We start from the raw sequence: 15,733 nt of genomic DNA, 5'->3' as shown, positions 1-15,733 counted from the left end.
GTATTAAGAGCAATCGTCGGGCGGGACGGCCCTGCGTGGCGGTCTCGCTCGACATACAATCGGCATTCAACCGGGCATGGTGGCCTGCAATTCTCGACCGCTTGAGGGCTATTGGCTGCCCGGCTAACATCTTCCGGGTAGTCAGTAGCTACCTCAAGGACCGCAACGTCACCTTGAATTACGCCGGGGCAGTGGCCTCGAAGGGGATGCAGAGGGGGTGCGTCCAGGGATCAGCCTGCGGCCCAGCGCTGTGGAACCTGATCCTGGACGACCTCCTAGGTATCTCCCTGCCCCCCGGCTGTCACATACAAGCATATGCGGACGACGTCCTGCTGATCGCGGCAGCGGACGACACCACCGCGTTATCAGACTGCACCACCGACGCCCTGGGCAGGATCGCCGCATGGGGCCACCGGCTCAAGCTGGTCTTCGGTCCCTTGAAAACGCAAGCCCTGGCCTTCTCGCCCCGGGCGGCACGCGCCCGTATCGCTATGGCCGGTCACCCAATCGCGTTTTCCCCCAGCTTCCGGCTGCTGGGGGTCATCATTGATAAGGCCCTGTCGTTCGGCCCGCACGTCCGCCACGCCGTTCAGATTGCCCATCGGCTTTACAACAGGCTCGCCCTGTTCGCGAGGCCGACCTGGGGCATCCATCCCAGCACCATTGACTCCATATATAAATACGTCATCGTCCCCATTATCACCTACGGTGCTGGGATATGGGGGGACGCGGCGCGGCGGAAGTCGCACGCGGGTGCGCTGCTGTCTCTGCAAAGAGGGTTCGCAATAAAGGCAATCCGAGGATACCGCACGGTGTCTGCCAATGCTGCCACAGCGCTGGCCTATTTTACCCCACTAGACTTGGAGGTGCTGCGCGTTGCCGAAGTGGATAGGACGAGGCTTCGGCGCGTGTCAGCCCTCCTACCCGATGACATAACCCTGGAGGCGCCGGTCCCCGTGGCGGAGCTTCTCCACCCGGCTCGTCGCATCTCCCCCGACTATGACACAGCCCTCTCCTCGGAGGATATCAACCGGGCATGCCGGGAGAACACCGTGCAGATATACACGGACGGCAGTAAGCAGGAAGACGGCTCGGTGGGCGCCGCGGTGGTGTGCGTCGACATCGACGCGCACCCCTCGGTCACCGTCCGCAAATACAAGCTGCACAATGTCTGCACGGTGTTCCAGGCCGAAGCTTTTGCCATCCTGCAGGCCTGCCGGCTTGCGGCGGAGCGCGGGTACGGCGACGCGCTCGTGTGCTCTGACTCGTCGTCGGCGCTGTCGGCCCTCGCGCAGCGCAGCTCTGTCGCGCCCCTCACCGTAGAGACACATAAGACCATCGAGACGCACCAGGCCACGGGAACCATCCGCTTCTGCTGGGTGAAGGGCCACGCGGGCATCCCGGGCAACGAGCGCGCCGACATGGAGGCTGGGGAGGCGGCGGCTCTGAGAAGGGCCCCCGACTACCTCAGTTTCCCAATGTCGTACGTTAAGCGCGCCCTCCGTGCTCGCGCGTTCCAGGACTGGCAGGCTAGATACTCAGAGGTGCCGCAGGGCAGCCATACCAGGACCATCTTCCCAGACCTCCAAACCATCTCCCAGTTCCGGACCCATACTTCCATATCCTTTCATTTGACTCAGTTCCTTACCGGCCATGGGGCCAACCTGTCCTACCTCCACCGGTTTCATATATCCCCCACCGACGCCTGTCCTTGCGACGGCACCTCCCCCCAGGACCCCCTCCATCTCCTTATTCACTGCCCCCGGTTCGCTGCCAGGCGGCACCAGTACGAAGCGCGGTGCAACTTCAAGTCCGTGGATCCCTGGGACTTCACTGCCATCGCCAGCAGTGGTGGGCTCGCGTGTTCCCTGGTCGAACTAGTGGAGCACATATATGAGCGTATAGGGGAGTTCAACTCCTCCCCTGTATAACAGCTGCTCGCACTCCACCGACTCCGACGCTCGATACGAGCAGTCGGGTGCGGCCGGCCTTACGGACGGAGCGAGACGCTCTCCGTGGGGCCGCTCCGCCGCACTGCACCGGACATGACACTTTACATTATGTATATAGGAAATTCGCCAGCATTAGTAAGCGGCCGAACAGCCGAGACGCTCAGTGCTGCCTCGCCGATTTGGATCTCTGGGTTCGGTTCGCATCTGGTTCGGTTCTCTTTTTGTATTTTGTTTTTGCCTTCAGCACTAAAATCTGTTTTCACTTCGTGTTTTGCGTGTTTAGTTTAGCTTAACTTTCCATCCATAGCATCCATCGTCTCATATATTTAACTGCTTAGGTACTCGCCAACAATTGGCTAGATCTTGCCCGGGTATTACCGACGCTATCTACATTAAATTATACGTGATTAAAGCTCATCTATACTTCTACGTCATAAAATGCTAGCAATAAACTAATATTTAGCCGAACGCTGCGCGGAAACGCGAGACTGGGCCGCGTTGCCAGCCCGCCCGGTGACCCGGCCAGCTGGCAACGCGCCGCACACCGGCGGAGCGGGGCGGGGGTCTCAGGTGCGAGCTACTGCAAACACCTGCACCTGCCCCGACCCTATTGGAATTCAACTCTAATCCATTTACAAACAGTGTCACCCCTTTCTTTTTTTTGTTTTTAGGAGTAACTTCCGAATTTTAATTTTGTTTTCACTGCTCAAAAACGGGGCACGGCAACCGACTATGTTAGCGTTAATTTCGCCGCTCACGTTAACAACCGCGGTGGCCCATGCCGCGGGAGGCCGCCTGTGATTCGTGGGACGACCGGTTCGGGTCACAAGAAGTATAATATTTTTGCATATTTTTTATTAGTTCAAAATTTTTATGTTTCGCTTTAATTGTCATAATGTGTACTCTTAATATTCCCCTGCAAGGTTTTAGTAACAAACAACACATTACCTACTTTTTGGCCGCACTCGCCAAACCTAGCAAATACCCAATTTATAGCCGCGTCGCGCGAGCACATCACGCCACCCCACGTTGCCGGCCCGCCCCGCGAGCTGGCAACGTCGCGACTCGCGCTGCCACCGCCCCGCCATTTCACACTCTAGCGGAGCATTCACTATATTACACCTAATTTCGCCATCTAACGTACCAACCCTGACGGCACACGCCGCGGGAAGTCTCCTGTCGACCATAGAATCACCGGTTCGGATCTCATGCAGTAAAATATTTTTGCCTTTTTTCTTCTACTTTAAATTTTATGTTTAACAGCAGGCAGACATTACTATTATTGTTCGACTCAGATTTCTCTATTTAGTTTAAATTTTTACTGTCTCATCTTTTTATTAGGATCTTTTAGTTAGCTAGTAACAGCACCTTACTCTTCTTTTACATGCTTGGATTGACCGCCGTTGGCTCTCTATCACAGCAAGTCACTCATAGTTTACTCGCAAACCAAGTATCAGATTTATAGCCGCGCCGCGCGCCAACACATCACGCCACCCCACGTTGCCGGCCCGCTCCGCGAGCTGGCAACGCCGCGAATTGCGCCGCCTCCGCCCCGCCGCTTACACTCTGGCAGGGAATTGACCATATTAGACCTAATTTCGCCGCCTTAGGTACCAACCGCAATGGCCGATGTCGCGGGAAAGGCTCTGGTCAACCGCGGGACGACCGGTTCGGATCTCATGCTGTAAAATATTTTTGCCTTTTTTTTTCGTCTACTTTAAATTTTATGTTTAACAGCAGGCAGACATCACTATTATTGCTCGACTCAGATTTCTCTATTTATTTTAAATTTTTTACTGTCTCATCTTTTTATTAGGATCTTTTAGTTAGTTAGTAACAGCACCTTACTCTTCTTTTACATGCTTGGATTGACCGCTGTTGGCTCTCTATCACAGCAAGTCACTCATAGTTTACTCGCAAACCGAGCATCAGATTTATAGCCGCGCCGCGCGCCAACACATCACGCCACCCCACGTTGCCGGCCCGCTCCGCGAGCTGGCAACGCCGCGAATCGCGCCGCCACCGCCCCGCCGCTTACACTCTGGCAGGGAATTGACCATATTAGACCTAATTTCGCCACCTTAGGTATCAACCGTGATGGTTTATGCCGCGGGAAGTCTCTTGTTAACCGCGGGACGACCGGTTCGGATCTCATGCACTAAAATATTTTTGCCTTTTTATTCACTTTTAATTTTATGTTTCAGTTCTATTTTGAGACCCGAATTGACATACGTCAGCAGTTAGGCTTTCTTGGTAATTTCAAACTAGTCCCATCTACTTTCAACTTTTTACTTTTTTTTTAGGATCTTTTAGTTTAGCGACGCCTTACTCCTCTCTTACATACTTAAATTGACCGTTGTTGGCTTTCGGTCATAGTGGTCATTCATCGCCCAGCTGTTAGATTACTCGCAAACCAAGCAAATATCAGAATTATAGCCGCGCCGCGCGCGAACACATCATGCCACCCCACGTTGCCGGCCCGCTCCGCGAGCTGGCAACGCAGCAAATTGCGCCGCCACCGCCCCGCCGCTTACACTCTGGCAGGGTATCGATCATACCAGACCTAATTTCGCCACCTTAGGTATCAGCCGCAATGGTTTATGTCGCGGGAAGTCTTGTTATCCGCGGGACGACCGGTTCGTATCTCATGTAGTAAAATGTTTTTGCCTTTTTTATTTATTTTTAATTTTATGTTTTCTGTTCTATTTTAATATCCTAAGTGACACACGCCATCAGCGGATAGGCATGCCTAGCAGATACAGACTATCTCGTACTGGACTAAGTTATTTTTACATCTTTATTATATCCTTTTATTCCTCAGGTTCTTTAGTCAGCGACACCTTACCCCCCTTTTACATGCTCAGCCTGACCGTTGTCGACATTCCATCACAGTAAGATACTCATCCCCCAGCTATTAGTTTACTTACAAACCAAGCAAACACTAGAATTACAGCCGCGCCGCGCGCGGACACATCACGCCACCCCACGTTGCCGGCCCGCCCGACGAGCTGGCAACGCCGCGATCCGTGCCTCCACCCGTTGGGGCCCCACCGCTCGCGCTTTGCCGAAATCACGCGATGTTCCAGCGTTAACACTCTGGCCGCCGCCACCGGAGTGCGGAATTCTATTAAATTAATATTCTAACTGGTATTACTAACGTATCCAAAGCTTAATTGAATTCACATTAGGAGCAACGTAGCATTATTTAAACAAGTAATTACAATATAGGTATTTTGGTGAAACGACCCGTTCCCACTTTTAGGGTTAATGACGTCAGGGTGGGTTTTCTGCAGTAGCAGCCCGGACTCACTTAGAAAGCCCACACTTATTAACCTTACATTACATCGAAATCGGTTCAGCATTTTTTTAAATTAGTCATTAGTTAACAAATTAGTAATTTACCAACATAGCAACGTCGTACCGATCTAAATTAATTAATTTGACTCACTTTAGTTGCAATGTAGCATAAATGAACAATCACAACTTTTCTTTTCTCATTTATTCAGATTAGTATTAATGAACTCTGCAGTAGTAACCCGGACTCATCTAGTAAACCCACACTTATTAACCTCACATTACATCAGAATCGGTTCAGCATTTTCTTTAAATTAGTTATTAGTTAACAAGTTAGTTATTTACCAATATAGCAACGTCATACCGATCTAAATTAATTAATTTGACTCATTTTAGGAGCAATGTAGTATAAATAAACAGTCACAACTTTTCTTTTCTCACTTTTTCAGATGAAACTTTATTAGTATTAATGAACTCTGCAGTAGTAACCCGGACTCATCTAGTAAACCCACACTTTTTAACCTCACATTACATCAGAATCGGTTCAGCATTTTCTTTAAATTAGTTATTAGTTAACAAGTTAGTTATTTACCAACATAGCAACGTCATACCGACCTAAATCAATTAATTTGANAACCTAACCTAACCTAACCTAACCTAACCTAACCTAACCTAACCTAACCTAACCTAACCTAACCTAACCTAACCTTTGGTCTTATATTTACTTACAGTACACAATAATATTTCATTCTACTTTCTACGGCGGCGCTCTCCAGCGACTGGAATGCGGCGCGCTGGAGGCGCCACCTCTCGAATAGGGGCGCGTACTGACACACAATACAACACGGGTTACGCCCGCCGTCTTGATAAAGCACTGTGGGCGGCGGGGTGGACAGTGCGCCACCTCGGCGGGAGATGGCGCTGTCGCGGCATCTCTTGGTAATCGCGATTCGGTTCGGACCCGGTGACACTAATTCTGATATTCTTCATTTATCCCCCAGTATGGAGTAAACGCCTAGTTTATTGGTATAATAAAATCTTTTGTTAGGAAATCAGAATTTATCTAACTCCGTTACGTAATTTGAATCTCAATATGTCCCATCTTAAATCTGTAGTTAGGAGCCTGGAATTCGCTCCACCGGGGGAGCTGGGAATAAAAACGACTTCTGTCGTGGAATNTAATTTGACTCACTTTAGGAGCAATGTAGCGTAAATAAACAATCACAACTTTTCTTAAACAACATCAGATGACTTGCTCTTCCCCGTTTTCTTAGACGAAAACATTATACTAATAATAAGTTTGCAGCAGTAAACCGGTTTCATTCGGAAAACCCACTCTCACGAACTTCACATTACATCAAAATCGGTTCAGCAATTTTTTAATATTGGTTATTAGTTGATGAATGGGTAATTTACTAACGTAGCAGTATTGTACTTTCCTACTCTTAAGTCAAATTGAGTTAAGTTTTGCTTAGTGACGCCGAGATGAACGCTTTGCAGTAACAGGTCGGATTTATTTAAATATCCCACAGTTAGCAACCATACATTAGAATCCACTCATAAATTCATCCATTTATCAGCTAGTTAGTAAATTATCAACTCAGCAACATTATCCACCTAGCAACAACAGATTCCCTCTTGGCGGCCAAAGCGTTAAATAACGGGCGCTGTGGGGATGCCATACGCAAAACTCAGTTTGCACAAGGTCAAACTCGATTTCCACAACGTTTCAGCGCCTCTAGCGGCAAAAATGTGCTGGATTGCGGGGGCGGATTACGACTTTTTTTCGGGCGACATCTAGGGACACGATTTGGCGACTTACGCGAGTGATGCGTGAAATAGGGCGGACTCGCGCGCGCTCGACGACTCGGGTTGCAACGGGTTTTACAGACGATTGAAGGCCGTTTGGGATGCGGACCCTTTCAATTATGCTTGCTTAGGATATTTACCAACTTCAGGACACGCAACTGATGGATTCTGAGGGCTCTGGTGGCCTTCAGGCCAATAAATTCAACTAGTTCAGGTGACTGTGAAACTGCGCTCCCTTGCGGCGGAAAAAGGTACTCTCTCGCTTGCGGGGCCTGCTGGCGGATGGTACAATTGGTCGTCGGCGTGCGCACAGATGGCGTGACGTGCGGGCCTCCTGAAACTGGAAATATCGCGGTCAGGAGTGAGTTAACATGAACACTCGGGCGTCCCTGTTCACCTCCTCACATTTCATCATCTTGTCCATCAGCAGGCTCAGGCTGGGGGGGCTCACCGACGGCTGCGTCTCCTCGGCTGACAGTGGTGCCCTCGCGCGGGAGTTGCCTACTTTATGTCGCGCGCTAAGAGGCTTCGGGGCCTCGGCGTGCTTTTTCACGACCCAACCCGCAACCCGCAACCATCATAAGTGGGGCACACGGGACGGTTCACAGTTTCTGATACTTGCCCACTCAGTGGACCCGGTATTATACATCTCTCTCTTATTTAGCAGCACTTCACTCCTACTTTTATCAAGCACTCACTCAGTGACAAATATCACACAACACAGATGGACAGCCATTACCACACTCTATCTACTCAATACATTATTTATTATCCATCCGCTTAGAATCTCGTTTCCTCACTACACATGTGTAGCCCCTAGTAAGTAAATACACTCCCATCCCTCCCTATTGCTGGTATACGCGACCGTATGCCGCATTAGCTAAGTATTAATTAATAAATTAATATGCATTACTTTCACAGTAACACTCACTACAGGTTTACTCATAAAATCCACAACATTGCCGCGTAGTTGCAGTTAACTTTTGAGCAGGCGTTCGCCTGCGCCGCCACTTATAGGATAGATTTATTCTGAGCACTAACTAGCTAACTTCCATATTTTTATAATTAAACATGGGTTTTGGTACTGTGCATCCCCTACCTTGCTGGCGGGTGTCCAGACGACCTCCTTCATGGCCGTATACTCGGTCAACCGCCGCCAAACAACCACTTTTTCACACCCGAGTGCTCAGCCGGTCCCTTCAGCTTCACGCGGTGAGGCTGGGTGCTGAATCGGGTAGCTAACCACGGCTTGACCTCTCGACAACACCTTATGCTCTCAGCCGGTTGGCTACCATGCTATATAACTCCACCATCCCATCAAGAACGCACCACATACCTCTCGCAAGTAGGCTATTAACAACTCCTCTCCACTAGCACCCATGCTGAATTCCCTCTGCCCGGAGGATCCCGGGAGGGAGGATATAACTTGCAGATAGTCAGCCGGCTACCACTCATCAACCATACTAGTCAGGAAGTCAACTCCCCCCGCGAAGACCCGCCCTTGATCGCTAATAGCTCCCCGTTACTTATCCCTATTTCTCGCAACTACGCCGCTCTCTCACTACCTCCTTCAGGACTGCAGCCCTCTCGGTCAGTCAGACATGCGATCTTGACTGTCGGACTTACCTAGACTCCTTAATTATAGCCCATATATTAGTTAGGATTATTGCTGAACACGGCACGGCGGCGCTCCCTAGTGACTGGAATGCGCCGCGCTGGAGGCGCCACCTCTCGGGAAGGACCGCACATTAACTCACAACACATCACTTTGAGTTGCTACACCACTGGCTTGGCTTTGTTAAGCAAGGTGGGTGGCAGGAAAGTCACTGCACCAACTTCGCGAGAGATGGCGCCACCACCCTGGGGTAGTATATTTTACACTTTACACTTTATAGGAAATTCAATCCGAATTCAACTATCCTCCTCGGGGCGTTGAGTCAGATTCACTCTGGCTAGTTAAATCTACTATTTATTTATTTATCATTTATTCGTAAAACTTAGCTATTCATCTCTACCACACGTTGCTCCTCGGTCTCAATCCCGTCACTTTCCACCATTCTCTCTTTTAATCCTTGTAACTGCGTTAATTATCGAGATTGCAAACCTATAGTTTTAATCAATGCATTTAGTCAATGTCATTTTGGTCTTATATTTACTTACAGTACACAATAATATTTCATTCTACTTTCTACGGCGGCGCTCTCCAGCGACTGGAATGCGGCGCGCTGGAGGCGCCACCTCTCGAATAGGGGCGCGTACTGACACACAATACAACACGGGTTACGCCCGCCGTCTTGATAAAGCACTGTGGGCGGCGGGGTGGACAGTGCGCCACCTCGGCGGGAGATGGCGCTGTCGCGGCATCTCTTGGTAATCGCGATTCGGTTCGGACCCGGTGACACTAATTCTGATAGTCTTCATTTATCCCCCAGTATGGAGTAAACGCCTAGTTTATTGGTATAATAAAATCTTTTGTTAGGAAATCAGAATTTATCTAACTCCGTTTCGTAATTTGAATCTCAATATGTCCCATCTTAAATCTGTAGTTAGGAGCCTGGAATTCGCCCCACCGGGGGAGCTGGGAATAAAAACGACTTCTGTCGTGGAACGAATTTCAAGCGACCTTCCGGTTTCCGGTTTTCATCTATTTCTTTACTCCCTTTATGTAACGTTAGGCCGTGTGTAATTGTCGAGATTGCAAACCTATAGTTCTAATCATTGCATTTAGTCAATGTATTTTGGTCTTAAATTCACTTATAGCACTTATAATATTATTTAATTCTATATTCTACGGCGGCGCTCCCTAGCGACTGGAATGCGGCGCGTAGGAGGCGCCACCTCTCGAATAGGAGCGCGCATTAACATCCAATACATCATGGGCCACGCCCATCGTCTGGGCTAAGCATAGGGGGCGGCTAGGCAGACAGTGCGCCACCTCGGCGGGAGATGGCGCTGTCACGTCACTTCTAATACATCGCGGTTCGGTCCGGACCGTGTAACTTACTAACTCTTCTAATCTTTTATCCCCCAGCATGGAGTAAATGCTTATATATTATCAGCACAGAATTTTCCTTTCAAGAAACAAAATTTTAAATTTTAGTTACGTAATTTCAAACTCAATTTGGCTCATCTCAAATTTGTACGCAGGAGCCTGGGATTCGCTCCGCCGGGGGAACTGGGAATAAAAACAGCTTCCACGGTGGAATGAGTTCTCAAACTCAATTTGGCTCATCTCAAATTTGTACGCAGGAGCCTGGGATTCGCTCCGCCGGGGGAACTGGGAATAAAAACAGCTTCCACGGTGGAATGAGTTCCAAGCGACCCCCGGGTTTTAATTTGACACCCCTTAAACTATACTCGGTCTCTTGGCCGCCCTATTGAACCCCCACTTCCGAAGATAAATCTCTGGTACTAAGACTCACGCTCTTGACCTAGCGTCACACCAGCTTGGTAGGGCAGCCCCTAAAATTCGTTTAATCCAGCCACTTTTACATTATTGTCTCATTAATTTTGCATTTTATTATATCACTTTGTCTTAACTTCGTACTATTATCAATGCACTGTCTCGTATGACGGCGCTCCCTAGTGACAGGAATGCGGCGCGCTGGAGGCGCCACCTCTCGAAGAGGAGTGCGTATCAACATGCAACACACCATGGGCCACGCCCATCGTCTTAGCAGAGCATAGGGGGCGGCAAGGCAGACAGTGCGCCACCTCGGCGGGAGATGGCGCTGTCGCGGCGCGTCTAAGACATCGCGGTTCGTTCCGGACCGTGTAATATTAATTCTTCTACTTTTTTTTATCCCCCAGTACGGAGTAAAGCTTATATATTTTAGCACAGAATTTTCTTTTAAGAAATTAAATTTCAAAGTTTAGTTACGTAATCTCAAACTCAATTTAGCTCATCTCAAATTTGTAGTTAGGAGCCTGGAATTCGCTTCACCGGGGGAGCTGGGCATAGAAACAGCTTCTGCGATGGAGTGTACTTCAGGCGACCTCCGGGTTTAAAGTTTACTCCCCTTAGTTAACGTTAGGCCTTTTGGCTGCTGTATCGAACCTTCACTTTCAATCTCAGCATATCAATCTGGAACGGCAGCCCTTAACATCTGGTTAAATTAGCCTCTAAAACATTATCACTTCATTAATCTCATCTCTTTTATCATTAAGTCACTCTGTTTTAATTTTGCAATGTCATTTTGGTCTTGAACTTACGTACAGCACGTATAATTATATTTCACTCTATATTCTACGGAGGCGCTCTCTAGCGGCTGGAATGCGGCGCGCTGGAGGCGCCACCCCTCGAATAAGGGCGTGAACTGACACACAACACAACACGGGTTACGCCCACCGTCTGGATAAAGCACGGTGGGCGGCATAGCGGGCAGTGCGCCACCTCGGCGGGAGATGGCGCTGTCGCGATATCTCTAAGTCATCGTGATTCGGTTCGGACCTGATTTAGTTACGTAATTTCAAACCCAACATGTCCCACCTCAAATTTGTAGTTAGGAGCCTGGAATTCGCTCCACCGGGGGAGCTGGGAATAGAAACGGCTTCTGCGGTGGAGGGAATTTCAGGCGACCTCCAGGTTTTAAGTTTTTCTTTAAGTTTACTCCCCTTAAATAACGTCAGACCTTTTGTCTGCTGTATCGGGCCTTCACTTTCAATGTCAATCATATCAATCTGGAACGGCACTCCTCAACATTTGGTCAATTAGCTACTAAAACATTATTTCTTCATTAATCTCATTTGTTTTATTATTAATTTACTCCGTCTTAATTTTGTAATGGTATTTTGGTCTTGAACTTACTTACAGTACTTAAATTTCTATCTCACTCTACATTCTACGGCGGCGCTCTCTAGCGACTGGAACGCGGCGCGCTGGAGGCGCCACCTCTCGAATAGGGGTGCGAACTGACACACATCACAACACGGGTTACGTCCACTGTCTTGATAAAGCACGGTGGGCGGCTGAGCGGGCAGTACGCCACCTCGGCGGGAGATGGCGCTATCGCGATATTTCTTAGTCATCGTGAGTCGACCACGTCCTCCGGGGGCGGGACTGTGGCGGGACGCTATACGCTGGGGGCCCCTACTGTATTCCCTTCTCTTCTTTCGTGAGCTTTACTTATTTACCTCCTTCGCTCACCCCTGATACCTGCTTTCCTCCATGGCTGTCTTGCGCCCGGGCGCGCTCGGGCACGATACCTCTAGACCATGGGCAGGCTTGAGACGCCGAAGGTGCATCGCACCTCCGAGACCACCCGGATTGGACCCGATGGGCGGACAACTGTGCGCGATGGGAGTCGGCCCATCGGTGTAATTAATGTAAATACATTTTATATATTTTTATGCGTATACTTATACAATTGTACATACTTTATTAGATGTAAGTTTAGGTTAGGCGTGTAGCAAGATTGCACACTCTATTAATATCATCGACCTTACTGCCTGAAGCGGGTCCTGACTGACCGCGCTAAAACTTAACATTTAGTCCCAATGAATCAATTGATTATAATACCAAATAAGTAAATTCAGCACTTCTCTCAGTGCTCTATCTCATCGTATTCGACCAACTTATATCCTTTCTTTGTACTAATACTAACACTACATTATCTGGCCAATTAACCTCACTGTAAACATCAGATTTTGTGCGAATAATACACACACACATCAAACATGTCGACCATAAGCAATAATTCTCTGACAATCACTGTAAATAGTCTTGTTAAGTAAATGAGTGTAATTAGTTAATTATCAGCGGAAACCGTGTGCGACCCATTGTCCTTTGTAATTAATTTTTAAGATTAGGTTAAGACTTTAGTCACATAAGATCTGCACTGGGCGGCCTATCCTGCATATCGGTAAAGGCTAGTGCTGGGGGAAACCTCTTCATGCTCTTCCCCCAGCATTCCCAGTCTCTCCGGTCTGTCTCCCCAGACCCTCTCTGTGTCAGACTATTTGGTAAATATATAATTTGTGTGTGTAAACTGATTGATTGATTAAATACATCGGCAAGAAGTGAATAAGTCCTTGGTAATCATTGTAAATATTCTAGTTAATCAGCTCTATTAATTAGAAGTCACTCGAACTCTGTATTATCCATTATGCTCTTGTAAAGTAGTCTGTAAGATAGAGTAAGAATTGTTTTATGTAACTCTGTGCGTGCAAACCGACCAAATATGCCGACAATAAGTGTATAAGTCCATGGCATTCATAGTAATCATTGTAAATAATTATGTTAACCAGTATAATCACCTAGAGGTCAACCAAACTCTGAGTAATCCATTTTGCTTGTGTAAATTAGTCTGTAAGATAGGTTAAGCACTCTTTCATGCAACACCTGTACTGGGCGGCCTATCTCTCTGTCTGCTAAGGCTAGTGCTGGGGGAAACCCTTCTTCTTCTCCCCCAGTACTCCCAGTCCTTCCTATAGTACCCGTTCCCCCCGACCCACCCTGAGCAGGCATACCTAACCGCCTCGGTGGGCCTGGGTGGAACAATAGTGGAAAATTGTAAACTAGTGTGTAAGCAATAGTTCTTAAGGAACCAACCAATAAACAAACTGTGTGGCTAAGTTGGAGNGTACATACTGTAGATGTAAGTTTAGGTTAGGAGTGTGGCAAGATTGCACACTCTTTTAATATGATCGACCTCACTGCCTGAAGCGGGTCCTGACTGACTGCGCTAAAACTTAACATTTAGTCCTAATGAATCAATTGATTATAATACCAAATAAGTAAATTCAGCACTTCTCTAATTGCTCTATCTCATCGTATTCGACTAACTTATTTCCTTTCTTTGTACTAATACTAACACTACATAAACTGGCCAACTAACCTCACTGTAAACATTAAATTTTGTGCGTGTAGTACACACACACATCAAACATGTCGACCATAAGCAATAATTCTCTGGTAATCATTGTAAATAGTTTTGTTAAGTAAATGAGTGTAATTAGTTAATTATCAGCGGAAACCGTGTGTGACCCACTGTCCTTTGTAATTAATTTGTAAGATTAGGTTAAGATTTTGGTTACATAAGATCTGCACTGGGCGGCCTATCCTGCATATCGGTAAAGGCTAGTGCTGGGGGAAACTTCTCCATGCTCTTCCCCCAGCACTCCCAGCCTCCCCGGTCTGTCCCCTCAGACCCTCTTTGTGTCAGACTATTTCGTAAATATATAATTTGTGCGTGTAGATTGATTAAATACATCGGCAAGAAGTGAACAAGTCCATGGTAATCATTGTAAATATTTTAGTTAATCAGCTCTATTAATTAGAAGTCACTCGAACTCTGTATTATCCATTATGCTCTTGTAAATTAGACTATAAGATAGAGTAAGAATTGTTTTTATGTAACTCTGTGCGTGTAAACCGACTAAACATGCCGACAATAAGTGTATAAGTCCGTGGTATTCATAGTAATCATTGTAAATAATTATGTTAACCAGTATAATTACCTAGAGGTCATTCAAACTCTGAGTTATCCATTTTGCTTGTGTAAATTAGTCTGTAAGATAGGTTAAGCACTCTTTCATGAAACACCTGCACTGGGCGGCCTACTATTAAGAACTGTTAAGGCTAGTGCTAGGGGAAACTCCTTCTTCTTCTTCCCCTGGCACTCCCAGTCCTTCCCCCTATTACCCGTTCCCCCCGACTCACCCTGAGCAGGCATACCTAACCGCCTCGGTGGGCCGGGGGGGACAAATGTGAACAATACAAAATAAATGTATACCATTAGTACGTAAGTACCAATAAATATAAGAAAGTNCGTTCCCGGGGCAGGCAGCCCCGCCAGAGGATATACAGCAGCCCAAGCAAACCTCCAGAGGAAGGAACTGGCAACCCTCGAACTCATGATTGAGGCCAGTGAGCGAAAACTCGCATTTGCGCTGCTCCAGGAGCCGTATGTGGGCGGGGTGAAAAGGATGAAGGGCTACCGTGGGGCGAGAATCTTCCAGAACGCGGCAGTAGGAGATGGGACTGTGAAGGCGGCAATTGCTGTCTTTAATGACGATCTTGACGTCATCCAGTGCCCGAAACTCACAAACAACAACATTGTTGTTGTGAGGATCCGAACCGCGGCCTGGGAAATCGCGGCGGTGTCCTTCTACTTTGAACCGGATCAGCCCATAGAGCCATACTTGGAGCAGCTTCGTAACATCAGAGAGGAGCTGGGCTCTACACCACTGCTGTTAGGAGGCGATAGCAACGCCAAGAGTACCTGGTGGGGCAGCACCGTAGAAGACCACAGGGGAAAAGAACTGTCCGGGACCCTGGAAGAGTCTGGGCTTCAGGTACTGAACAATGGTGATACGCCGACTTTTGACACCGTTAGAGGTGGAAGGGCGTATACCAGTCACGTCGACATTACAGCCTGTACCGCAGACCTACTTGATGTAGTCGATAACTGGAGGGTAGACCAGACTGTGACGAGCTCGGACCACAACACCATTCTATTCCACATTGCTCTACGTAAGAGCAAAGGCCTAAAAGTAGAGAGGACAACCAGGCTCTACAACACTAAGAAGGCTGATTGGGACATTTTTAGGCGTGTGCTTCTGGAACAAAAATTGGCAAACAATGTTAGCGTTGAAACGGTTAATAACACCTTTACCAAATCGGATTTGGAGTCTTTGGTCCAGAAGTACACAAGTTGCATCACGGCTGCGTGCAGGGA

Source organism: Ostrinia furnacalis, unplaced genomic scaffold (assembly GCF_004193835.3).
Source record: "Ostrinia furnacalis isolate ACB-3 unplaced genomic scaffold, ASM419383v2 OfSCF2800, whole genome shotgun sequence".
NCBI lineage: Eukaryota > Metazoa > Arthropoda > Insecta > Lepidoptera > Crambidae > Ostrinia > Ostrinia furnacalis.
This window is presented reverse-complemented; position numbering follows the sequence as displayed.